The sequence below is a fragment of the Mastomys coucha genome, unplaced genomic scaffold, assembly GCF_008632895.1.
Source record: "Mastomys coucha isolate ucsf_1 unplaced genomic scaffold, UCSF_Mcou_1 pScaffold9, whole genome shotgun sequence".
In the NCBI taxonomy this organism is placed as follows: domain Eukaryota; kingdom Metazoa; phylum Chordata; class Mammalia; order Rodentia; family Muridae; genus Mastomys; species Mastomys coucha.
Genome location: NW_022196915.1, coordinates 85,155,761 through 85,162,800, shown reverse-complemented (window position 1 = coordinate 85,162,800; position 7,040 = coordinate 85,155,761). Strand labels below are relative to the sequence as shown.

Below are 7,040 nucleotides of genomic sequence, written 5' to 3'. Positions count from 1 at the left end.
ACTGGTTCACCAGCGGGAGTTCATCAACAGTGACATTGAACAAATTTACCCCTGTGGGAAGATGGAAGATAGGAGATGGAATCCTTACCCAGAAGCATGTGGTGACTTCCACCTCTCCATTCTGTGAATAAGTAGTTCTTAAGAAATCCTGGAGGACATCCAGGAACTACAAATGAATGAATGAATGAATGAATGAATGAATGAGTGAGTGAGTCCTGCTCCTTGGGCTGGGTAGCACTTGCCCATCTTCTGCCTCAGGTGGAGGAGGCTGGCCACAGATCCTTCTGAGTTCAGATTCTCTGACAGGTACTCCAGAGTGCAGTGATTTCTCATTGGGCTAGAGTTTCAATCAATAATCTGAAAAGAAATAATGCTACTCAAATTTTTGCTGATTTCTTTAGCATCTTCCTTTTAGCTACAAGAGCATTTGCTGTGACAATAGGTTCACATGGACTCTAAACACCTAGAAAGATTGTGTCATAGTTTTACTGTGGGAGTTGCCTTATGGCATTCTTGTTTGGGACTTTCCCATCCTACCATCCTGTTTGTTAGTCTTCTACCACACTCTGGTAGACTTCACAGGCAGCCATAGTGATGCCCATCCACCTACATCACAGGCAGCCATGGTGATGCCCATCCACCTACATCAAAGGCAGCCATGGTGATGCCCATCCACCTACATCAAAGGCAGCCATGGTGATGCCCTCCATCTAAGGGTGGAAAAGAGCTGTGTTACATGGCAAGTTTGTAAACCAGAAGCTGGTGTGTAGCCCAGCTTTGTCTCACAGTGTGCTCTTGGGTGGGTATTAATTCTCATAGAGCATTGGTTTTCATTAGTTAAATGGATATAAGAGAAACTCCCACTGAGGACTATTGAAAGTGTTAAATAAGATGGTTGTCTGTTGCGTACTTGAGTGTCGAGTATATAATAGGGGATAATTTAGCATTAGATGATGTTGCTGTCCAAACACGTAGGAAATAAGATTATTAGAAATATTACTGACTTCCCTAATAGAAATAACAAGCTAACCTTGTAAAAAAATATGTGGTGATATTTCCACTGCAGACTGAAGACTTCTGGAACTGTCTATGGAAAGGCAGGGATGATTTCTTTAGGAGGATGTCTAAAGGATCAATAGCAACTCCAAACAGTAGGAAATAGACAAGCTTCTTGATCATCCTACAGAATCTAGGTTTTCTAAGCCCAGGGGTGTCATAGCTGTTTCATAAGTATTAATGTTTATTTGTTACTCTGTGGTAAGGCAACATGAGCTTCTTAGCCCTAGTTTGCCGGTCTTACTGAAACGGATACTAGGAGGTAGTGTTGTATTACTTTATTCACAATACAGTCTCACATCCTCATTACTTTGCATAGCACGAATATGTCCACAGCCTTTTAAGTTATAGAAAGCTTAAGATGTTTCATAGGAACTCTAAGCTAGGTTATTGTGCACAGGTCTAAGCTTCTGCACCCAGGCCTTGCTAAGCGTAATGAAATAGGCACGGGCCTCTCCTTCAAACACACGACTTTTCAAGCATGCTTCCTCTCTCTGCTTTTAGTAAGTCTTTCCAGGACACTGATAGAGCATTCAGTTTGTGAGCCAACAAAACTGTAGAGATGTATGAAAATGGTATAACAGTAACTTGTAGCTCAACAATGTTTAAGGTAAGACCAAAAACAGTCTTAACTTCCAGTCCAAGAGAATCACTTTGGGCATAATAGCCAATGAGAGAGAGAGACTCAGGTGGGAGGATCTCCAGTTTTAGACTTGCATTGACTATAAATAGTGAGACCTTATTTAAAAACAAAAAAGAAAGAATGAATGAATGAAAGGAAGAAAGTAAGGGAGAAAGAGAGAGAAAGAAAGGAAGAAAGAGAAAAAAGAAAGAAAGAAAGAAAGAGAGAAAGAAAGAAAGAAAAGATGAAGTTCATTTTAATGAGTATTCCATCTATTTGAACTTAGAAAAAAGGGGCCAGGGCAGGGAGGGTAGCATAAGTAGTTTGAAGAGAATGAAAACAAGCACACAATTGATTTTATTCAAAGACAAAGAATTTTCAAATAATGAAAGTAGAATACATTCAAATAAACCCTGCTATATTTTCAAGTCTTTCGTGTTTTAACCCTGAAGAAATCCAGGGACATTGCCAAACTTACTCCTTAACCAGTCGAGCAAGTAAAAGTCTGAGTGATGCTCTACGCAGGAAACCCACTGTCTGCAGTGTTGGTCATGAGAACGGCTGTGCTTCTTGCGCATCAGGAATGCTGATCTCTGAGCAATGATTTTGAGTCTAGCTTGCACTTTCTGAGATCCAAGCACCAGGAGCCATGAGCCTGCTTGTTTGTGGCCTGCTTTGTTCCAGGTCCCCTATGGGTACCTGGGAAACAGCTACTGGCAGGTGCTTCCATCCTGTGTCCTTTACTCAACCCACTGGGGCGGAGGGTGTAATGTGGTCCCTTTCAGCTTCTACTGAAAGTAATTCATCATTTGTATCAAATAGAGGACCCTGGACCGAGCAAATGTGATAACAACGACGGCTGCCTAGTCTGCTCACTTCCTGCACCAGGGCCCTGGCAACAGTGCTTAGGTGAAGGCAACTAACCTATTCAGTGTTTAGTAAAAATGAAAAGTCTTTAGAGACGGAACAAAAGTAGCTAGTACAGCTGATTTTGTTTTGTTTTGTTTTGTTTTGTTTTGTCTTCTGTGGCATGAGTCCAGGCACACTAGGCCAGTAATGGAAGCATGAGTATTGGATGTTTTTTAAAACCAATTATACATCATGTTTAGGATGTTCTTGTTTTAACCCCTATGCTTCTTGGAAAAATGATAGTTAAGAGACCTCTGTTTTTTCTTGTTCTTTTCCTGCCAGAGTCTCTATATTTTCAGTCTTCCTAGTTTTACAATGTACACAAACCGTCTGTTTTGCTTTACCACAACAACTATTAACCTGTATGAGGATTCCCTCTCCCAGGGCAAAGCAATATTAGGCTCCTGGCTATATAGAGTTAAGGTTTAAGTTCAGAATCTTAGCTTGTTACCCACTAGCTTGTTAGGCACAAGACAATCTCGCTCTATCTCTGTTTCCTCTCATACACATTGGAGATAAATTAAAAAATAAAATCTACTCTGAAGTTCCACTCGGAGGACTTAATAATGTAAGGCATATTCTAAGCTACTATAGAGTTTGGTAGAGAGTTGATGCTATGTAACTATGAGGTGGTACTCGTTTATTAAGTCATGAACCACATAAAGACTACTGACGATGAGCAGTCTAGAAAGCAAGAACCCCCAGAAGAAAAATGAAAATCGTTCACAGGTGTAGAATAGAAACCTAGGGTTCAAATGTTACTACTGGTGGGATTTTTTTTTTCTGTAAAGAAATCCTCCTGTGGTCAGAAAGATGTCCTAACTGTATTTCAGCAAACATACTTGCTAAACAGTGTATGTTTAATGCCTAGAACAGAGCTGATAGATAGTAGGTATTTCTTGACCAAAAAAAAAAAAAAAAAAATGGTGTCAGTACAGTGGGGGGTTCCTGGAATTGTGACCCTAGTCTTTAACTTAGCTTTAATCCCTTTCAATAGTGGGGAATATTAGAGCGGTGGAAGAGCTCAAAATGGAAGTTTAAAGGATCCTTTTAGACAGCCCTGGAGACAAGCAAAAGCCTGCAGGGAGAGGTGTCCCTTCCCACACGCTGCCCAAACGAGAGTGTCACCAAAAAGCAATCAACACAGGACTCAGCTTGAGAGGCAGTTGACATTCAGTGTAATTACTGAAGTGCACCCTAGGTAGTCCCCATTATTGTAAACTGCATTTCCAACACTGTGTGGCATTAAAATAAAAAAAAAATAATGAAAAGCAAAGAAAGAAAGCAATAAAGTTGTAGCTATTAGCGAAGCTGAATTGGAATGCCTAGAAATGTCAAGGAGATCTTAATTGTACTTTATATAATGGTCTCCTAGACTAATAAGATATGATCTAAAACCATTAGGTATGAGAAGGTAAACATCTTAAGAGCACTTTTTTTGCCAAAGGCTCTTCATCTTTATTTGACAACTCTCACTTGGCCTTGAGGTATGTTTTACAGTGTTCTGAAATAACAGATATTGTTTGTGACAGGAGCAACATGGCCTTGCAGCAGGAACGTCTTCAACAACTCCGAGGGAGTGAGGGAGTCCATCCATCTGATTGTTATGTCTCACCTCACCGTTTCCTGCCTCCCTCGCCTTGCAGAGGCTACACCAGTATTCTCTGAATGTTGTTAGAGTGTCACATAGCATGCAATTCCAAAATGCTGAGAAACTACCCACGACCCTGCCAACATTCAGAATACAGAAATTTATTTAACCTCAGGAATGGCAGGAAGTCATTCTCTCAGGGTCAGAATCTTGCCATCAGAAAGCTGTACACTCATGTCTTGTTCCTTTTCATGAGATTTTGAGCTGAGAATGTAGCTCTCTGAATGACTACAGTCATTGGAGATTTTCAGTGTCCTTTTCTCAATTATTGATGGCAATAACCTGCCATGACACAGTCCAAAGCCTGATCCTTTATTTCTGGCTCAAGGAAGACCCCCCCTCCCCTTTCTCCTTAGTTCTTAAATAGATGCTTCAGTTAGAAATGGCCCCTGACAACTATTTGCAGTTCAGTTCTGTTTGTAAACACAGCTTGGAAATCATTGTCAGGACTTGTGAGCTTTGGTTCCAGTATGTCTCAGTCTTGTGTGTATTCTGGCAAGCAGCAGAGTGCTTCTTTAGACTATGGCTTCCCTATTTGTTATTTCATCAGCAAATGAAATTTGTACAGTGTTCTGGACACCTGCACAAATTGTGCTGTTTCTAACAGATACTAAGATGTTGTTTATTTAATCCACTGTGAAGACAGAGTAGACTCTCCTTAATGCTAGCAAGGAGTGTTTGCCAAGGTGTTCTTGTTTCATTAAACGTTAGCTCTTTCGGATTAGATGTTACTTTTGTCAAATAAATTTATGAAACCTGAAGGCATACAAGTTAAACAAAGACTTTTGCTAAGGGACTTCCCAGAGCCTTTAATATGCTAATGAATATTGAGAGTTACCCGATTGGTGTGGTATATGCTGTTTTCCAAATTACTTGCAAAGCATTTGGAGGGACAGCCCTTCTTTTGGAATGAAAAGAAAGTTGCTTTCTTTTTCTTCTTTTTCTTTTTCTTTTTTTTTCTCTTTCTTTTTCTTTTTCTCATCTTTTTCTTCTCCTTCTTTTAAGGAAATGCTTAGCTGAAAATAAGTGATGTGTCTAAGTGCAGTTCATAAATCATAAAGAGAAAATGTCGAATTGGAAAATTCTTCTGGTGTTTGTCTCTTTTTTTGACATTATAATAGAAGTTGCCTTAGCTGATCTCTTAGGGTTTCCATTGCTGTAATAAAACACCACGGCTGAACACAACTTGGAGAGGAATGAGTTTATTTGACTTCCATTTCCACATCACCCAAAGAAGTCAGGGAGGAAACTCAAGGCAGAGGCTATGGAGGAATACTGCTTCCTGGCTTGGTCCTTTTAACTTGTTCAGTTCACTCTCTTCTATACTCAGGACTACCTACTCAGCAGCAACACCATCCACAATAGGCTGAATCCTTCTACAGCAACCACTAAGCAAGAAGATGCCCTTTTCTGGCCTCAAGACAGTCTGGCTACAGGCATTTTCTTAATGGAGGTTTCTATTCTCAGATAACTGTATCTCTTGTCAGGTTGACAAAATTAAATTAAGCAAACAAAAAACCCCAACTCTCAGACCCATAGATCTGACCTACACTTGACTCCCAGGCCAACTTCTCATGGTTCTAACAAGTGTACTTATTGAACCATATTAAATTGATGTGTTGTGGGTCAAAAAAACCATGGCATGAGGATATTTTCATGCTCCAACTCAACATGAATGTCCCTCATAGAATAAAACTGTGGAGCTAATAACCCATCGGGCTTAGATAACTGAAACCTCTAACTTACCATGGAAATCATGTTCAGCGTGGTTAGCTGTTTTGCTTTCAAAGGTTTTATGACAGGATCCTCATCATCACAGTGAGACAGGAGAGCAAGAGTCAGGCCTGGGAAAGGTTAGTGCAACCTGCAAAGTGAGCACATGAAAAGAAGCAGTTGGCAAAGAGGAAGGCGGCTAGTCTCTTCCTTCTTTGATGGTACTATGGTTGCTGGCAGGGACAGAGGCACTCCAGTATCTGAATGTGACCTTTGTCATTAGAATATTAAAGTGTTCACTGCTGAGTAGAGATTTAAGAGGCTGTTGTGATATATGAAGCACAAAGTTGTACATAAAACTACGTGTATTATGCAAATGACCCAAAGCCCAGACTCAACACTTTTTTTAATAGTATATTTTCTTTATTTACATTTCAAATGTTATCCCCTTTCCCAGTTTCCCTCCCTCCCAGAAATACCCTATCACATCCTCTCTCCCCCTGTTTCTATGAGGGTGTTCCTCTACCCACCCACCAACTCCCACCTCTTCACCCTCGATTCCCCTACACTGGGGCATCTATTGAGCCTTCATAGGATCAACATCTCAACACTTTCTATAGAAGGGGCAATTTAAACTACTAAACCCTCTCTGCTACAACCTGTTCTTTCCCTCGGAAATAAGGCCATTCTTAAATTATCATGTTTACTTGTTTCTAACTAATACCTCGTTCAGAGATAAAAGAATTGTCCCTGGAGGTGCCTACTGGGTCCTGATATCAGTATAACTTAGTTTAATGTTATATGAATTCATAAAGTATAAATGTGAGTGAAAAGAAAGTCGATATGAAAACTGAATTGAATGCGTGTCAAGAGCCATTATGCATAATTAAAAGATCTTCTATTAGATGAGGTTAAGTGAACTATTCTAAAAGAGAGCAAGAAACTTTAAAACTCTGAAATTCTATATTCTGTATTTTAAGTGACTATTAGTTTTCAAGTCTATGACAAAGAAATTGAGAGTAGAAATTAATTATGTTTTGGGTATACTTTATGAAGTATACCAAAGGTCCCTGGTGCCTGGATTTTTAA

General features: G+C 39.9%; 1 long non-coding RNA gene across 1 annotated transcript in view; it reads right to left on the bottom strand.

The window, feature by feature from the left end:
- Window positions 1–295: 295 nt before the first annotated feature.
- The window catches only part of LOC116085088, a 72,577-nt gene continuing 65,832 nt past the window's right edge, over window positions 296–7,040 (bottom strand). The window contains exons 2-3 of the long non-coding RNA XR_004116412.1: window positions 5,985–6,102; window positions 296–357 (exon numbers count right to left, since the gene is read on the bottom strand). This is a non-coding gene — a long non-coding RNA (uncharacterized LOC116085088). The remainder of the gene's footprint in view (window positions 358–5,984; window positions 6,103–7,040) is intronic.